Here is a 19,979-nt window from a genome sequence, read left to right on the forward strand (position 1 = left end):
CTTTTAGATGTATGTACTATTGGTATATACACTCCAATGATCAGATATTAGCAGCCCATGTGAGTCACCTAACATATGTGGGAACCATCATTTGGCAACTAGTATGAAATATCTCATAAAATTACAAAAATATGAGTAATCATTCATGACTTATTTACATGAAAACAAAATTACATATCCTTTATATCTAATCCATACACCAACGACCAAAAACACCTACAAACACTTTCATTCTTCAATTTTCTTCATCTAATTGATCTCTCTCAAGTTCTATCTTCAAGTTCTAAGTGTTCTTCATAAATTCCAAAAGTTCTAGTTTCATAAAATCAAGAATACTTCCAAGATTGCAAGTTTACTTTCAAGTTTTCTAAATCCATTCCAAGTAATCATCCAAGATCAAGAAACCTTTGTTACTTACAGTAGGTTATCTTTCTAATACAAGGTAATAATCATATTCAAACTTTAATTCAATTTCTATAACTATAACAATCTTATTTCGAGTGGAAATCTTACTTGAAATTGTTTTCGTGTCATGATTCTGCTTCAAGAACTTTCAAGCCATCCAAGGATCCTTTGAAGCTAGATCTATTTTTCTCATTTACAGTAGGTTTATCCAAGGAACTTGAGGTAGTAATGATGTTCATAACATCATTCGATTCATACATATAAAGCTATCTTATTCGAAGGTTTAAACTTGTAATCACTAGAACATAGTTTAGTTAATTCTAAGCTTGTTCGCAAATAAAAGTTAATCCTTCTAACTTGACTTTTAAAATCAACTAAACACATGTTCTATATCTATATGATATGCTAACTTAATGATTTAAAACCTGGAAACACGAAAAACACCGTAAAATCGGATTTACGCCGTCGTAGTAACACCGCGGGCTGTTTTGGGTTAGTTAATTAAAAACTATGATAAACTTTGATTTAAAAGTTGTTATTCTGGGAAAATGATTTTTATTATGAACATGAAACTATATCCAAAAATTATGGTTAAACTCAAAGTGGAAGTATGTTTTCTAAAATGGTCATCTAGACGTCGTTCTTTCGACTGAAATGACTACCTTTACAAAAACGACTTGTAACTTATTTTTCTGACTATAAACCTATACTTTTTCTGTTTAGATTCATAAAATAGAGTTCAATATGAAACCATAGCAATTTGATTCACTCAAAATGGATTTAAAATGAAGAAGTTATGGGTAAAACAAGATTGGATAATTTTTCTCATTTTAGCTACGTGAAAATTGGTAACAAATCTATTCCAACCATAACTTAATCAACTTGTATTGTATATTATGTAATCTTAAGATACCACAGACACGTATACAATGTTTCGACCTATCATGTCGACACATCTATATATATTTCGGAACAACCATAGACACTCTATATGTGAATGTTGGAGTTAGCTATACAGGGTTGAGGTTGATTCCAAAAAATATATAGTTTGAGTTGTGATCAATACTGAGATACGTATACACTGAGTCGTGGATTGATTCAAGATAATATTTATCGATTTATTTCTGTACATCTAACTGTGGACAACTAGTTGTAGGTTACTAACGAGGACAGCTGACTTAATAAACTTAAAACATCAAAATATATTAAAAGTGTTGTAAATATATTTTGAACATACTTTGATATATATGTATATATTGTTATAGGTTCGTGAATCAACCAGTGGCCAAGTCTTACTTCCCGACGAAGTAAAAATCTGTGAAAGTGAGTTATAGTCCCACTTTTAAAATCTAATATTTTTGGGATGAGAATACATGCAGGTTTTATAAATGATTTACAAAATAGACACAAGTACGTGAAACTACATTCTATGGTTGAATTATCGAAATCGAATATGCCCCTTTTTATTAAGTCTGGTAATCTAAGAATTGGGGAACAGACACCCTAATTGACGCGAATCCTAAAGATAGATCTATTGGGCCTAACAAACCCCATCCAAAGTACCGGATGCTTTAGTACTTCGAAATTTATATCATATCCGAAGGGTGTCCCAGAATGATGGGGATATTCTTATATATGCATCTTGTTAATGTCGGTTACCAGGTGTTCACCATATGAATGATTTATCTCTATGTATGGGATGTATATTGAAATATGAAATCTTGTGGTCTATTATTATGATTTGATAATATATAGGTTAAACCTGTAACTCACCAATATTTTTTGTTGACGTTTTAAGCATGTTTATTCTCAGGTGATTACTAAGAGCTTCCGCTGTTGCATACTTAAATAAGGACGAGATTTGGAGTCCATGCTTGTATGATATTGTGTAAAAACTGCATTCAAGAAACTTATTTCGTTGTAACATATTTGTATTGTAAACCATTATGTAATGGTCGCGTGTAAACAGGATATTTTAGATTATCATTATTTGATAATCTACGTAAAGATTTTTAAACCTTTATTGATGAAATAAAGGTTATGGTTTGTTTTAAAATGAATGCAGTCTTTGAAAAACGTCTCATATAGAGGTCAAAACCTCGCAACGAAATCAATTAATATGGAACGTTTTTAATCAATAAGAATGGGACATTTCAGTTGGTATCAGAGCATTGGTCTTAGAGAACCAGAAAATTTGCATTAGTGTGTCTTATCGAGTTTGTTAGGATGCATTAGTGAGTCTGGACTTCGACCGTGTTTTCTTTAAAAATGATTGCTTAACATTTTTGTTGGAAACTATATATTATTAACATGTATATATTATGTGATATATTAATCTCTTAACATGTTTGATATTGTGTGATAGATGTCTACCTCTAGCACAAATCCCATTGACTTACCTAATAATAACGAAGAGTCGAATATATATTGGACTGATTCACAAGTTCCCGAAGAAGAACCGGAAGAAGAATCAGAATCGGAAGAAGAATCAGAACCGGAAGAGGAGGAACCGGAGGAGGAAATAGAACCGGTGGGGGAAATAATAAAACGGTTAAGTAAAAGAAAATCCTCAACCAACCGACCAAGGTTAATTATGGTCAATGGTGTTTCCGCCAAGGAAGCAAAATATTGGGAGAATTACCAATTCTCCGATGAATCAGATTCCGATGAGAATTCCGATGATGTTATAGAAATTACCCCAACTGAATTTAAAAAGGCAAAAGAAAATAATAAGGGAAAGGGCATAAAAAATAGAGAAATCTAATTCCAACCCCGATGAACTTTATATGTATCGTCAACCCCCGAAGCCCTTAAGTTGTAACAATGACCCGGGAATGTAACATTCCGCATTTTTCCGTTAAATTATTTTAACGCCCGTCTTTTTCTTTTTAAATAATACCCTTCGTATCTAGATTCGTATCCTTTGTTAAGTAACATTTTAAATATTCTCGTTATCGGATTTTAATATCTCCCGTACTCCCGTGAAATTTAAAATATTCGATCGGTTAAATCCCGCACCCGCTTCTAAACTCGAGGGACTAAAATTGACACGGGGCAAACTAGTTGACTAGGTCAACTAGTCCACCCCAATCACCACCATTCAATCACCTCCATCTCTCTCTCTAGCAAGAACACACACACAAACACCCAATTCAATCATTCATCATCTAAATTCGATCTAGGAGGCTTACAACAAAACAAATTACATATTTGGAATCCTCTCTTCATCCTCTACAATTTGATACCAACTTCATCTCGTTTGGGTAACATTTCTAAAACTCTAGATTTCTCTAAATTCGTGTTTTTGATTTGAAATGGTGTTAGTTAGTGTCTATGGCTCGTGTCTAGCATGAATATAAGATTTACTTGCTCGATTCGTTGTTTTGAGTAACTAGTTTGAACAATTGAAATGGGTTTGCTTAATCTTGCATTTTGAAAGATTAAATGTTGTTTGATTGTTAAAGTTCATGTTTTAATTGTGTTACTAGTATCACTAGCTTCGTTTTGATGCGTAGGTTGATTAAGAAAACTTCAAAAACCCGATTATTGATTTTTGTGAATTTTGGTTAGGGTTTGTTAGACTTTGAAATGAACTTTTGATGCGTTGAATGCTTGTTAATGTTGTTAGTAAGTGTTTAGATGCAATGTATGCTTAATTACCTTCGAAACGGCATATCGTATGTGTAAATTGGATTCCCGAATCATAAAATACGTTTTACGAACTTGAAACTTTGAAAATAAACCTTTCTTGATCAATTGATGAGATTTCGGCTATTGTAAATGATGTTATTGTTGGACCATAAGTGCTTAGTTGTATTCCTCGTCAAAATACCTTTCCAACGATATATGATAGGCATTATAAGTGTTTGCGGGTCAATTGTTGTGTTAGAATTGATTTTGGCTCGTGCATACTTGGGAAAAACAGAAACAGACCTGCACAGATGGTGGCGCGGCGCGCCCCATCCCCGCGCGGCGCGCAGATGTGCCTGGTCAGATTCTGACCTCCTCGTCCCATTTCAAGTGAAATGTTTGATGACCTACGGACCTCCGATTCACATGAAACTTGTTTTAATATACTTGTATATGAATAATTAGCATAGAAAATTTGTCCGGGACCCGACCCGAACGTGTTGACTTTTGTTGACTTTGACCGACCAAAGTTTGACTTTTTGTCAAACTTAACCAAATGATTATGCAACCCTCCTAACTTGTTTATATACTTGTACCTTGCATGAAACTTGACAATTTGATTTCACATGCTACATAATCGAGTCGTAACGAGCCATAGGACTAATTGAACAACTTTGACCTTTCGTGACTATCGTTATTGATACAACCTAATTGTTTAGGTCGAGACTAGCATTGTTATTTGCACGTTTACTCGTTGAAGTACTTTATTAACTCTTGCGCTCAAGGTGAGATCATAGTCCCACCTTTTCAACAACTTTTATACTTTTAAATCGTGGGCTGAGAAAACATATACTTTGTTACATCTTGTACTACTTACTTTTATGTTTTGAACACAAGTGTGAAAACAAACATTCCACGTGCGAGTTAGAACAAAAATGCCTCAATTCGATTATCATTAGTTACACTTGCAGGGTGTAAGCGAGAACTTATATTGTGTGGCCATACGGGTTTAACAAACCCTCATTCGGACGGTTCGCTACCGTTATGCGGATGAAATATATTTTTGTGTTTTAGTGTGGGTTCTAGCACTGTGTGATGGGGTAACGTTGGTTAAGTCTTGATAATTGAGTGCTCGCGTATAACAACACTTTTGGAATGCAAATGATTTGGATAATCTACGTTATGGGAATACAAAATCTTGTGGTTCAAAAACAACGTTTAATACTTACTAAACCTATGATTTCACCAACGTTTTCGTTGACAGATTTCTATGTTTTTCTCAGGTCTTGCACGATATGTGATACATGCTTCCGCTCACTATTTGATACTTGCATCCGATGTCGAGTATACATGCATTTCATTGAGCGTCTTTTGACTTTACTTTAAACCGTGTCGCCTAGATTTCAATCGTACTTATAACATTGTAACTTAACTTTTGGTTGAACAATTCTTGTAAACTTTGAAACAATCCTTATTTTGAAATGAAGGCGACATATTTTGGTCAAACGTTATCTTAAAGACTTATAATCAGGTAATGGGACCCACGTAGCCGACGCCGTCACTTGACGATTTGTCGGGGTCGCTACAAGTGGTATCAGAGCCTTGGTTGTAGGGATTTAGAGTTCATTTGTGTCCACCCCGAGTCATAGGGTACATAGGTGAATCTAGACTACAACCGGCATATAGACTGAAGTAGGAGTTACTTGACTATTTGTGCATTTATACTCGAACTCTTCAGTCATATCTAACTCGTATTCGATCTTGATCTTACGTTGATAAATTTTGTTGACGCGCCACCTTGACTTTATGAGGTAATGTTAAATGCACATGAGAATCAGGGTAATATAATTTCCGGGATTATATTACGGTGATTCATATGGACATTCCGACATTATGACATAAAGAATTTAAGGCGAGTCAAGGAAAATTTTCTCTACATCATCATTCCCTATCATGATTAGTATTATTGAGAATACTAATCAACGATATTCTTGTGTCTTGAAGGAACAATGCCTCCCCGTCGCGGACCACGTAATGAAACTTCCGAACAAGCTTTTCAACGCATGATAGCCACCGCCATAGGTGCGGCTATGGCTAGTATCTCCTCCGACATCAATAACAACCACAACCACAACAACCATGGAGCCGGTAATTCAAACAAGGGTTGCTCCTACAAAACTTTCATGGGGTGCAAACCTCACACCTTCGATGGGACCGGAGGACCGGTTGTGCTCACCCGATGGTTTGAGCAAACAGAAGCCGTTTTTAGCATAAGCGGTTGTCGGGACCAAGACAAAGTCAAATATTCCACCCACACTTTTGCCGGTATCGCCCTCACATGGTGGAATACGTATGTGCTGTCGGTGGGTATCGATGAAGCTCACACTCTCTCATGGGCCGACTTAAAGAAAAAGATGATCACCGAATACTTCCCGCGCGAAGAGACCCGTAAGCTCGAACACGAACTAAGAACTTTAAAAGCGGTCGGGAATGACCTAAAGGCATATAATCAACGATTTTCTGAGCTATCCTTGATGTGCCCAAACCTCGTGACCCCCGAACCTCTAAGGGTTGAACTTTACATGGATGGTCTTCCCAAGAACATCAAACAAGGAGTAATGTCATCCAAACCCAGTAATCACCAAGAGGCCCTGAATATGGCCCGTTAATTGATCGAAACGGTAGACGAGATTGAAGTGCCGGCACCTAAAGCCGAGGATGAGTCGGGTGACAACAAAAGAAAATGGGAAGCCCCCCAATCGAGCAACTACAACAACAACTTTGCCAAGGAACTTCTCACCCCCGTCGGCAAGAAAAGTTACGCCGGGACACGACCTTTTTGCAACAAATGCCACAAGCATCATTTTGGTGAATGTGGCAAGCTAATTTGCCATCGGTGCCAAGGTAGTGGTCATATTGCCAAGTATTGTGGAAGTACCGCCCCCGTCACTCAAAAGGGGCCCGACGCACCAAAGCCGAGTATTTGCTACAAATGTGGCCAATCGGGTCATTTTAGGAATGAATGCCCAAAGAATAAAGCAAAAACCAACGCGCGCCGTTGAACTTACAACATCGACACCTAGGATGCCCGAGACGATGATGGACTAGTCACGGGTACGTTTCTTCACAACAAACCGTATATTTCATACTTATTCGATTCGAGTACCGTTAGACGTTTTATAACCAAGGATTTGACTCGTGCTCTTTATATTCCACCTCTTTCCCCCAGATACTACTTAGACGATTTAAGCGACCAACGGAAAAATATTGTGTGCCTATAAATATTATCGGAGGATATACGTTAAGAAATTGAACTCGACATCAATAGAACTAAGGAACTCAAAACCTATTCATTAAGGAGAAATTGTTGCCCTACATTTATGTATAGATTATTGTGAACTAAGAAATTTTCGGTTGGAAACCGATACCCTCTCCCTCGCATCCATGACCTCATGATTATTTGCACGAATCCCGTATGTTCCAAATCGACCTCCGTTCCGGTTATCATCAATTGGGGGTTAAGGGAGACGATGTCTCCTAAGCCATTTTTTTCCGAACTCGCAACGTTAGTTGTAAATCTCTCTTAGTACCGTTTGATTTATTTAGGACTCCGTCCGTATTCATGAACCTCCTAAACCACGTATGCAACTTATCTAGACAAATCTGTTATCGTATTTATGGATGACATCTTAACTTATTTAAGTAAAGAAGGAAAACGAACAACATCACCATCTTACGCTCGAACTTTTGAGAAAAGAGCAACTCTATACCAAATTCTCCGAGTGAGAATTTCTGTTGAACGAAGTCCAATTTTCTAGACCATGATGTTAATGGTCAAGGCATTACAATCAATCTCGAAATCAAGCCACATGTAATCAGGAAACTCTACCAACTCGGACTTGTATTCGTAAAAATCTTAGATCTCGTCTGTTATTACCGAAGATTCATTTCTGACTTTTCTCGTGTTACACGACTTTTAAACTCGTTAACTCACTAAGGGAAAACTTTAAACCTCTCCGTGTTCGAACCTTGAGCGTGATCCTGCACACCAACCTTCCTAGCTAAATTCGTATAGCACTAGATGGAACTCAAACATGGAAATATTTCTACTTGAACGCCGAAAGGCATACTCCCTCGACTCGAAATCAACGGAACGGAAATTCGTTATTTTGCACGAAGAATTCGAATACTAAATTGTGGATCCGATCAATATTCTTGTCATCACGTACCACACTACATACCTCTGTTATTTCACCGTTACCGTCTGATATTACTGGAATTTAAGATAACACACAATCCAACGATACTTCACTCTTCTTTGACTTAACGTCCTTGTGTTTCTGATAATCGGCCAACTATTATTCAACCCCGAACTATACAATTACGTGTACTATCTTGTTTCTCTTCCAGACTTTAATTTTCGACAACTAGAGGCGCGTTATGGCAACCTCGAGATGCAAGCTCATCCTATTCTAAGTCCTCATTTCACTCCTATCTTTATCGCTCGCATTTCCGTTTAAAGAAACTCCTTGTAACATGAAATGTCCCGTTTTTATTGATTAAAAACGTTCCATATTAATTGATTTCGTTGCGAGGTTTTGACCTCTATATGAGACGTTTTTCAAAGACTGCATTCATTTTTAAACAAACCATAACCTTTATTTCATCAATAAAGGTTTAAAAAGCTTTACGTAGATTATCAAATAATGATAATCTAAAATATCCTGTTTACACACGACCATTACATAATGGTTTACAATACAAATATGTTACAACAAAATAAGTTTCTTGAATGCAGTTTTTACACAATATCATACAAGCATGGACTCCAAATCTTGTCCTTATTTAAGTATGCGACAGCGGAAGCTCTTAATAATCACCTGAGAATAAACATGCTTAAAACGTCAACAAAAATGTTGGTGAGTTATAGGTTTAACCTATATATATCAAATCGTAACAATAGACCACAAGATTTCATATTTCAATACACATCCCATACATAGAGATAAAAATCATTCATATGGTGAACACCTGGTAACCGACAATAACAAGATGCATATATAAGAATATCCCCATCATTCCGGGACACCCTTCGGATATGATATAAATTTCGAAGTACTAAAGCATCCGGTACTTTGGATGGGGTTTGTTAGGCCCAATAGATCTATCTTTAGGATTCGCGTCAATTAGGGTGTCTGTTCCCTAATTCTTAGATTACCAGACTTAATAAAAAGGGCATATTCGATTTCGATAATTCAACCATAGAATGTAGTTTCACGTACTTATGTCTATTTTGTAAATCATTTATAAAACCTGCATGTATTCTCATCCCAAAAATATTAGATTTTAAAAGTGGGACTATAACTCACTTTCACAGATTTTTACTTCGTCGGGAAGTAAGACTTGGCCACTGGTTGATTCACGAACCTATAACAATATATACATATATATCAAAGTATGTTCAAAATATATTTACAACACTTTTAATATATTTTGATGTTTTAAGTTTATTAAGTCAGCTGTCCTCGTTAGTAACCTACAACTAGTTGTCCACAGTTAGATGTACAGAAATAAATCGATAAATATTATCTTGAATCAATCCACGACCCAGTGTATACGTATCTCAGTATTGATCACAACTCAAACTATATATATTTTGGAATCAACCTCAACCCTGTATAGCTAACTCCAACATTCACATATAGAGTGTCTATGGTTGTTCCGAAATATATATAGATGTGTCGACATGATAGGTCGAAACATTGTATACGTGTCTATGGTATCTCAAGATTACATAATATATAATACAAGTTGATTAAGTTATGGTTGGAATAGATTTGTTACCAATTTTCACGTAGCTAAAATGAGAAAAATTATCCAATCTTGTTTTACCCATAACTTCTTCATTTTAAATCCGTTTTGAGTGAATCAAATTGCTATGGTTTCATATTGAACTCTATTTTATGAATCTAAACAAAAAAAGTATAGGTTTCTAGTCGGAAAAATAAGTTACAAGTCGTTTTTGTAAAGGTAGTCATTTCAGTCGAAAGAACGACGTCTAGATGACCATTTTAGAAAACATACTTCCACTTTGAGTTTAACCATAATTTTTGGATATAGTTTCATGTTCATAATAAAAATCATTTTCTCAGAATAACAACTTTTAAATCAAAGTTTATCATAGTTTTTAATTAACTAACCCAAAACAGCCCGCGGTGTTACTACGACGGCGTAAATCCGGTTTTACGGTGTTTTTCGTGTTTCCAGGTTTTAAATCATTAAGTTAGCATATCATATAGATATAGAACATGTGTTTAGTTGATTTTAAAAGTCAAGTTAGAAGGATTAACTTTTGTTTGCGAACAAGTTTAGAATTAACTAAACTATGTTCTAGTGATTACAAGTCTAAACCTTCGAATAAGATAGCTTTATATGTATGAATCGAATGATGTTATGAACATCATTACTACCTTAAGTTCCTTGGATGAACCTACTGGAAAAGAGAAAAATGGATCTAGCTTCAATGGATCCTTGGATGGCTCAAAGTTCTTGAAGCAAAATCATGACACGAAAACAAGTTCAAGTAAGATCATCACTTGAAATAAGATTGTTATAGTTATAGAAATTGAACCAAAGTTTGAATATGATTATTACCTTGTATTAGAATGATAACCTACTGTAAGAAACAAAGATTTCTTGAGGTTGGATGATCAACTTACAAGATTGGAAGTGAGCTAGCAAACTTGAAAGTATTCTTGATTTTATGAAACTAGAACTTTTGGAATTTATGAAGAACACTTAGAACTTGAAGATAGAACTTGAGAGAGTTCAATTAGATGAAGAAAATTGAAGAATGAAAGTGTTTGTAGGTATTTTTGGTCGTTGGTGTATGGATTAGATATAAAGGATATGTAATTTTGTTTTCATGTAAATAAGTCATGAATGATTACTCATATTTTTGTAATCTTATGAGATATTTCATGCTAGTTGCCAAATGATGGTTCCCACATGTGTTAGGTGACTCACATGGGCTGCTAAGAGCTGATCATTGGAGTGTATATACCAATAGTACATACATCTAAAAGCTGTGTATTGTACGAGTACGAATACGGGTGCATACGAGTAGAATTGTTGATGAAACTGAACGAGAATGTAATTGTAAGCATTTTTGTTAAGTAGAAGTATTTTGATAAGTGTATTGAAGTCTTTCAAAAGTGTATAAATACATATTAAAACACTACATGTATATACATTTTAACTGAGTCGTTAAGTCATCGTTAGTCGTTACATGTAAGTGTTGTTTTGAAACCTTTAGGTTAACGATCTTGTTAAATGTTGTTAACCCAATGTTTATAATATCAAAAGAGATTTTAAATTATTATATTATCATGATATTATGATGTACGAATATCTCTTAATATGATATATATACATTAAATGTCGTTACAACGATAAACGTTACATATATGTCTCGTTTCAAAATCATTAAGTTAGTAGTCTTGTTTTTACATATGTAGTTCATTGTTAATATAATTAATGATATGTTTACTTATAATAATATCATGTTAACTATATATATAACCATATATATGTCATCATATAGTTTTTTTACAAGTTTTAACGTTCGTGAATCACCGGTCAACTTGGGTGGTCAATTGTCTATATGAAACCTATTTCAATTAATCAAGTCTTAACAAGTTTGATTGCTTAACATGTTGGAAACATTTAATCATGTAAACATCAATCTCAATTAATATATATAAACATGGAAAAGTTCGGGTCACTACAGTACCTACCCGTTAAATAAATTTCGTCCCGAAATTTTAAGCTGTTGAAGGTGTTGACGAATCTTCTGGAAATAGATGCGGGTATTTCTTCTTCATCTGATCTTCACGCTCCCAGGTGAACTCGGGTCCTCTACGAGCATTCCATCGAACCTTAACAATTGGTATCTTGTTTTGCTTAAGTCTTTTAACCTCACGATCCATTATTTCGACGGGTTCTTCGATGAATTGGAGTTTTTCGTTGATTTGGATTTCATCTAACGGAATAGTGAGATCTTCTTTAGCAAAACATTTCTTCAAATTTGAGACGTGGAAAGTGTTATGTACAGCCGCGAGTTGTTGAGGTAACTCAAGTCGGTAAGCTACTGGTCCGACACGATCAATAATCTTGAATGGTCCAATATACCTTGGATTTAATTTCCCTCGTTTACCAAATCGAACAACGCCTTTCCAAGGTGAAACTTTAAGCATGACCATCTCTCCAATTTCAAATTCTATATCTTTTCTTTTAATGTCAGCGTAGCTCTTTTGTCGACTTTGGGCGGTTTTCAACCGTTGTTGAATTTGGATGATCTTCTCGGTAGTTTCTTGTATAATCTCCGGACCCGTAATCTGTCTATCCCCCACCTCACTCCAACAAATTGGAGACCTGCACTTTCTACCATAAAGTGCTTCAAACGGCGCCATCTCAATGCTTGAATGGTAGCTGTTGTTGTAGGAAAATTCTGCTAACGGTAGATGTCGATCCCAACTGTTTCCGAAATCAATAACACATGCTCGTAGCATGTCTTCAAGCGTTTGTATCGTCCTTTCACTCTGCCCATCAGTTTGTGGATGATAGGCAGTACTCATGTCTAGACGAGTTCCTAATGCTTGCTGTAATGTCTGCCAGAATCTTGAAATAAATCTGCCATCCCTATCAGAGATAATAGAGATTGGTATTCCATGTCTAGAGACGACTTCCTTCAAATACAGTCGTGCTAACTTCTCCATCTTGTCATCTTCTCTTATTGGTAGGAAGTGTGCTGATTTGGTGAGACGATCAACTATTACCCAAATAGTATCAAAACCACTTGCAGTCCTTGGCAATTTAGTGATGAAATCCATGGTAATGTTTTCCCATTTCCATTCCGGGATTTCGGGTTGTTGAAGTAGACCTGATGGTTTCTGATGCTCAGCTTTGACCTTAGAACACGTCAAACATTCTCCTACGTATTTAGCAACATCGGCTTTCATACCCGGCCACCAAAAATGTTTCTTGAGATCCTTGTACATCTTCCCCGTTCCAGGATGTATTGAGTATCTGGTTTTATGAGCTTCTCTAAGTACCATTTCTCTCATATCTCCAAATTTTGGTACCCAAATCCTTTCAGCCCTATACCGGGTTCCGTCTTCCCGAATATTAAGATGCTTCTCCGATCCTTTGGGTATTTCATCCTTTAAATTTCCTTCTTTTAAAACTCCTTGTTGCGCCTCCTTTATTTGAGTAGTAATGTTATTATGAATCATTATATTCATAGATTTTACTCGAATGGGTTCTCTATCCTTCCTGCTCAAGGCATCGGCTACCACATTTGCCTTCCCCGGGTGGTAACGAATCTCAAAATCGTAATCATTCAATAATTCAATCCACCTACGCTGCCTCATATTCAGTTGTTTCTGATTAAATATGTGTTGAAGACTTTTGTGGTCGGTATATATAATACTTTTGACCCCATATAAGTAGTGCCTCCAAGTCTTTAATGCAAAAACAACCGCGCCTAATTCCAAATCATGCGTCGTATAATTTTGTTCGTGAATCTTCAATTGTCTAGACGCATAAGCAATCACCTTCGTTCGTTGCATTAATACACAACCGAGACCTTGCTTTGATGCGTCACAATAAATCACAAAATCATCATTCCCTTCAGGCAATGACAATATAGGTGCCGTAGTTAGCTTTTTCTTCAATAACTGAAACGCTTTCTCTTGTTCATCATTCCATTCAAATTTCTTCCCTTTATGCGTTAATGCAGTCAAGGGTTTTGCTATTCTGGAAAAGTCTTGGATGAACCTTCTGTAGTAACCAGCTAGTCCTAAAAACTGGCGTATGTGTTTCGGAGTTTTCGGGGTTTCCCACTTTTCAACAGTTTCTATCTTTGCCGGATCCACCTTAATACCTTCTTTGTTCACTATGTGACCGAGGAATTGAACTTCTTCCAACCAAAATGCACACTTTGAAAACTTAGCGTACAATTCTTCCTTCCTCAATACTTCTAACACCTTTCTCAAATGTTCACCGTGTTCTTGGTCATTCTTTGAGTAAATAAGTATGTCATCAATGAAAACAATGACAAACTTGTCAAGGTATGGTCCACACACTCGGTTCATAAGGTCCATGAACACAGCTGGTGCATTAGTTAAACCAAACGGCATGACCATAAACTCGTAATGACCGTAACGTGTTCTGAAAGCAGTCTTTGGAATATCATCTTCTTTCACCCGCATTTGATGATACCCGGAACGTAAGTCAATCTTTGAATAAACAGACGAGCCTTGTAGTTGATCAAATAAGTCGTCGATTCTCGGTAGTGGGTAGCGGTTCTTGATGGTAAGTTTGTTCAACTCTCGGTAGTCGATACACAACCTGAATGTACCATCTTTCTTCTTGACAAACAAAACAGGAGCTCCCCACGGTGATGTGCTTGGTCGAATGAAACCACGCTCTAAAAGTTCTTGTAATTGGCTTTGCAGTTCTTTCATCTCGCTGGGTGCGAGTCTGTAAGGAGCACGAGCTATTGGTGCAGCTCCTGGTACAAGATCTATTTGAAATTCAACGGATCGATGTGGGGGTAATCCCGGTAATTCTTTCGGAAATACATCGGGAAATTCTTTTGCAATGGGAACATCATTGATGCTCTTTTCTTCAGTTTGTACTTTCTCGACGTGTGCTAGAACAGCATAGCAACCTTTTCTTATTAGTTTTTGTGCCTTCAAATTACTAATAAGATGTAGCTTCGTGTTGCCCTTTTCTCCGTACACCATTAAGGGTTTTCCTTTTTCTCGTATAATGCGAATTGCATTTTTGTAACAAACGATCTCCGCTTTCACTTCTTTCAACCAGTCCATACCGATTATCACATCAAAACTCCCTAACTCTACTGGTATCAAATCAATCTTAAATGTTTCGCTAACCAGTTTAATTTCTCGATTCCGACATATATTATCTGCTGAAATTAATTTACCATTTGCTAATTCGAGTAAAAATTTACTATCCAAAGGCGTCAATGGACAACTTAATTTAGCACAAAAATCTCTACTCATATAGCTTCTATCCGCACCCGAATCAAATAAAACGTAAGCAGATTTATTGTCAATAAGAAACGTACCCGTAACAAGCTCCGGGTCTTCCTGTGCCTCTACCGCATTAATATTGAAAACTCTTCCACGGCCTTGTCCATTCGTGTTCTCCTGGTTCGGGCAATTTCTAATAATGTGGCCTGGTTTTCCACATTTATAACAAACTACATTGGCATAACTTGCTCCGACACTACTTGCTCCGCCATTACTCGTTCCGACACCATTTGTTCCTTTCGTTCTATTAACCCCTGGTCCGTAGACCTCACACTTCGCCGTGCTATGACCATTTCTTTTACACTTGTTGCAAAATTTGGTGCAGAACCCCGAGTGATTCTTTTCACACCTTTGGCATAGTTGCTTCTGATTGTTGTTGTTGTTGCGGTTATTATTGTTGTTGGGATGATTGTTGTAGTTGCTGTTGTTGTTGTTGTTGTTGTTGTTGTTGGGCCGTTTGTTGTAGTTGCGATTGATGTTGCGATTGTTGGGATAATTGTTGCGATTATTGTTGTAATTGCTGTTGTTGTTGTATTGGTGATTCTTATCACCGTTTTCCTCCCACTTTCTTTTGACTTGCTTCACATTGGCCTCTTCAGCAGTCTGTTCTTTAATTCTTTCTTCAATCTGGTTCACTAGTTTGTGAGCCATTCTACATGCCTGTTGTATGGAGGCGGGCTCGTGTGAACTTATATCCTCTTGGATTCTTTCCGGTAATCCTTTCACAAACGCGTCGATCTTCTCTTCCTCATCTTCGAATGCTCCCGGACACAATAGGCACAATTCTGTGAATCGTCTTTCGTACGTGGTAATATCAAATCCTTGGGTTCGTAACCCTCTAAGTTCTGTCTTGAGCTTATTGACCTCGGTTCTGGGACGGTACTTCTCGTTCATCAAGTGCTTGAATGCTGACCACGGTAGTGCGTACGCATCATCTTGTCCCACTTGCTCTAGATAGGTATTCCACCATGTTAACGCAGAACCTGTGAAGGTATGCGTAGCGTACTTCACTTTGTCCTCTTCAGTACACTTACTTATGGCAAACACCGATTCAACCTTCTCGGTCCACCGTTTCAATCCGATCGGTCCTTCGGTTCCATCAAATTCCAAAGGTTTGCAGGCAGTGAATTCTTTGTAGGTGCATCCTACACGATTTCCTGTACTACTAGATCCAAGGTTATTGTTGGTATGTAGCGCAGCCTGTACTGCGGCTATGTTTGAAGCTAGAAAAGTACGGAATTCCTCTTCATTCATATTCACGGTGTGTCGAGTAGTCGGTGCCATTTCCTTCAAAATAGTTAAATGGAACAAGTTAATCATACAGAATATTAAGAGTAGTTAATAGTATTTCGTAGCATAATATGAACTCATTTATAAAAGCTTTTTCTTCATATTAGCGTTTTATAAGTTTAAATTCGGGTAGTACCTACCCGTTAAGTTCATACTTAGTAGCTAATATACAATTCAACTACTACAATTCTATATGAAAAACTGATTGTAATAATATTTCGCGTTCAAACTTTTATACAATATTTTACAAACTTACAATACCGCTTATTTTACATAAAGCATGAAATATAGCACACAATAACTTTGATACAAGATAGTTGTGAAGACAATTCTAACTAGTACACAAGTCGTTCGGCAAAGGCAATAAAGACACGTAATTCATACGTCCAGAAACAAGTCATGCATTCTGGTTTTACTAGGACTACTTCCCATCCTTGGTCTTGTGCAACATAACCGTTATGGCCGTTGATAAGACAGCGTGTTGTAACGTCATCAAAGGGACGAGGGTTACGTAATGTCCAACAGTCCCGTAATAATCTAAAAACCTCATTTCTTACCCCAATTACCGACTCCGTCACTTGTGGAAACGTTTTGTTTAATAGTTGTAGCCCGATGTTCTTGTTCTCACTTTGGTGAGAAGCGAACATTACTAATCCGTAAGCATAACATGCTTCTTTATGTTGCATGTTAGCCGCTTTTTCTAAATCACGAAGTCCAATATTCGGATATATTGAGTCAAAATAATTTCTTAACCCGTTGCGTAAAATAGCATTTGGGTTCCCCGCAATATATGCGTCAAAGTAAACACATCGTAACTTATGGGTTTCCCAATGTGATATCCCCCATCTTTCAAACGAAAGTCTCTTATAAACCAAGACATTCTTGGAACGTTCTTCGAATGTCTTACAAACTGATCTCGCCTTAAATAGTTGTGCCGAAGAATTCTGGCCGACTCTAGACAAGATTTCATCAATCATGTCTCCGGGTAGGTCTCTTAAAATATTGGGTTGTCTATCCATTTTGTGTTTTTAAACTGTAAAATAGACAAGAGTTAGATTCATAAAAAAAAATACTTATTAATACAAGCAATTTTTACATATATCATAAAGCATAAGAACACTATATTCCATATATTACACCATACGAATACAACTATCTTATTCCGACTCGCTCGTTTCTTCTTCTTTGGTTTTGGTTCGTTTTGCCAAGTTTCTAGGGATATATGATGTTCCCCTAATACGAGCCGTCGTTGTCCACATTGGTTTAGAAAAACCTGGTGGTTTAGAGGTTCCCGGGTCATTGTTACAACTTAAGGACTTCGGGGGTTGACGATACATATAAAGTTCATCGGGGTTGGAATTAGATTTCTCTATTTTTATGCCCTTTCCCTTATTATTTTCTTTTGCCTTTTTAAATTCAGTTGGGGTAATTTCTATAACATCATCGGAATTCTCTTCGAAATCCGATTCATCGGAGAATTGGTAATCCTCCCAATATTTTGCTTCCTTGGCGGAAACACCATTGACCATAATTAACTTTGGTCGGTTGGTTGAGGATTTTCTTTTACTTAACCGTTTTATTATTTCCCCCACCGGTTCTATTTCTTCATCCGGTTCCGATTCTTCTTCCGGTTCCGATTCTTCTTCCGGTTCCGACTCTTCTTCCGGTTCCTCTTCGGGAACTTGTGAATCAGTCCACAAATCATTCCAATTTACATTTGACTCTTCATTATTATTAGGTGAGTCAATGGGACTTGTTCTAGAGGTAGACATCTATCACATAATATCAAACACGTTAAGAGATTAATATATCACATAATATTCATATGTTAAAAATATATAGTTTCCAACAAAAATGTTAAGCAATCATTTTTAAAGAAAACACGGTCGAAGTCCAGACTCACTAATGCATCCTAACAAACTCGATAAGACACACTAATGCAAATTTTCTGGTTCTCTAAGACCAACGCTCTGATACCAACTGAAATGTCCCGTTTTTATTGATTAAAAACGTTCCATATTAATTGATTTCGTTGCGAGGTTTTGACCTCTATATGAGACGTTTTTCAAAGACTGCATTCATTTTTAAACAAACCATAACCTTTATTTCATCAATAAAGGTTTAAAAAGCTTTACGTAGATTATCAAATAATGATAATCTAAAATATCCTGTTTACACACGACCATTACATAATGGTTTACAATACAAATATGTTACAACAAAATAAGTTTCTTGAATGCAGTTTTTACACAATATCATACAAGCATGGACTCCAAATCTTGTCCTTATTTAAGTATGCGACAGCGGAAGCTCTTAATAATCACCTGAGAATAAACATGCTTAAAACGTCAACAAAAATGTTGGTGAGTTATAGGTTTAACCTATATATATCAAATCGTAACAATAGACCACAAGATTTCATATTTCAATACACATCCCATACATAGAGATAAAAATCATTCATATGGTGAACACCTGGTAACCGACAATAACAAGATGCATATATAAGAATATCCCCATCATTCCGGGACACCCTTCGGATATGATATAAATTTCGAAGTACTAAAGCATCCGGTACTTTGGATGGGGTTTGTTAGGCCCAATAGATCTATCTTTAGGATTCGCGTCAATTAGGGTGTCTGTTCCCTAATTCTTAGATTACCAGACTTAATAAAAAGGGCATATTCGATTTCGATAATTCAACCATAGAATGTAGTTTCACGTACTTATGTCTATTTTGTAAATCATTTATAAAACCTGCATGTATTCTCATCCCAAAAATATTAGATTTTAAAAGTGGGACTATAACTCACTTTCACAGATTTTTACTTCGTCGGGAAGTAAGACTTGGCCACTGGTTGATTCACGAACCTATAACAATATATACATATATATCAAAGTATGTTCAAAATATATTTACAACACTTTTAATATATTTTGATGTTTTAAGTTTATTAAGTCAGCTGTCCTCGTTAGTAACCTACAACTAGTTGTCCACAGTTAGATGTACAGAAATAAATCGATAAATATTATCTTGAATCAATCCACGACCCAGTGTATACGTATCTCAGTATTGATCACAACTCAAACTATATATATTTTGGAATCAACCTCAACCCTGTATAGCTAACTCCAACATTCACATATAGAGTGTCTATGGTTGTTCCGAAATATATATAGATGTGTCGACATGATAGGTCGAAACATTGTATACGTGTCTATGGTATCTCAAGATTACATAATATATAATACAAGTTGATTAAGTTATGGTTGGAATAGATTTGTTACCAATTTTCACGTAGCTAAAATGAGAAAAATTATCCAATCTTGTTTTACCCATAACTTCTTCATTTTAAATCCGTTTTGAGTGAATCAAATTGCTATGGTTTCATATTGAACTCTATTTTATGAATCTAAACAAAAAAAGTATAGGTTTCTAGTCGGAAAAATAAGTTACAAGTCGTTTTTGTAAAGGTAGTCATTTCAGTCGAAAGAACGACGTCTAGATGACCATTTTAGAAAACATACTTCCACTTT

The sequence above is a fragment of the Rutidosis leptorrhynchoides genome, chromosome 10, assembly GCF_046630445.1.
Source record: "Rutidosis leptorrhynchoides isolate AG116_Rl617_1_P2 chromosome 10, CSIRO_AGI_Rlap_v1, whole genome shotgun sequence".
In the NCBI taxonomy this organism is placed as follows: Eukaryota; Viridiplantae; Streptophyta; class Magnoliopsida; order Asterales; family Asteraceae; genus Rutidosis; species Rutidosis leptorrhynchoides.